Below are 1,449 nucleotides of genomic sequence, written 5' to 3'. Positions count from 1 at the left end.
AAAAAAAAAAAAAAAAAAAAAGCCAGGCTGTAAATGGCACTGATATTTATTTGATATCATTGAAGAAAACATATTAATTGGGATGGCTAATATCACCCCGAGACCACTGATAGCCATCATGACGAATGTATTTTCTTCTAATCCTTGATTTTTGGTCATATATATGATACCTCTCTGGATCATTTTATATCCTCTTTTTTTCCTCACTTTGCCTTCTCCGTTAGCGCCTTTCACTCTCTTTCACTTTTTGTTTTTTACTATTTAGTTTTTTTCTGATTTATTGTTGGGCTTTAAAAATGTTTTCTTTGTACCAGGAAAATGAAGGCAGAGGAAAGGTATGATAGGACCAGTTGTTTTTGTGACTTTTTTTTTTCCTCAGAATAGCGATTTATTAGAAAGAGAGAGAGAGTTTCCGGATAAGTTTGGGGTTTCTTTTGAGTTACAGTCTTGCTCTGTTGCCGAGGCTGGAGTGCGGTGGCACAATCTTGGCTCATTGCAACCTCTGCCTCCCAGGTTCAAGTGATTCTCCCATCTTGGCATCCTGAGTAGCTGGGATTACAGGTGCATACCACCATGCCTGGCTAACGTTTGTATTTTTAGTAGAGACAGGGTTTCACCATGTCAGCCAGGCAGGTCTTGAACTCCTACCTCAAGTGATCTGCCCACCTCAGCCTCCCAACGTGCTGGGATTACAGGAGTGAGCCGCCAAGCTCAGCCTCCGGATAAGATTTGCATCAGTACACAGAGTAAAGCAGATGGTACTCACTAATGAGGGTAGGCCTCAACCAATCAGTTGAAGATCTGAATAGAACAAAAAGGCTGAGTAAGAGGGAATTATTTTTGCTAACTGCTAGAGCTTGAATGTTGGTCTTTTCTTCTCTCTCTTTATTTTTTTTGAGATGGAGTCTTGCTCTGTTGCCCAGGCTGGAGTGCAGTGGTGTCATCTTGGCACACTGCAACTCCACCTCCCAGGTCCAAGCAATTCTCCTGCCTCAGCCTCTCGAGCAGCTGGAACTACAGGCTCACACCACCACACTCAGCTAATTTTTTGTATTTTTAGTAGAGACGGGATTTCACCATATTGGCCAGGCTGGTCTCAAACTGCTGACCTCATGAGCCACCCACCTTGGCCTCCCAAAGCGCTGGGATTACAGTTGGGAGCCACCATGCCCAGCCGACATTGATCTTTTCTGGCCTTTGTACTAAAGCTGAAATACTAGCTGTTCTTGGGCCTTCAGCCTGCCAACTTTTAGATGAGAACTTACAGCATCGTCCCTCCTGGTCCTCAGCCCTTCAGTCTCCAACAGCAGCTATACCGTCAGCTCTCCTGGGTCTCCAGCTTGCTGCCTGCAGATCTTGGGTCTTCTCAGCCTCCATCGTCACATAAGCCAATTCCTTCTAATCTCTCTCTCTCTGACATATATAAATCTCCTATTGGTTGTTTTTCTC

This window comes from Cebus imitator, unplaced genomic scaffold (assembly GCF_001604975.1).
Source record: "Cebus imitator isolate Cc_AM_T3 unplaced genomic scaffold, Cebus_imitator-1.0 Scaffold923, whole genome shotgun sequence".
Taxonomy (NCBI): Eukaryota; Metazoa; Chordata; class Mammalia; order Primates; family Cebidae; genus Cebus; species Cebus imitator.
The sequence above is the reverse complement of the archived record's forward strand: the minus strand, read 5'-3'. Positions refer to the sequence as shown.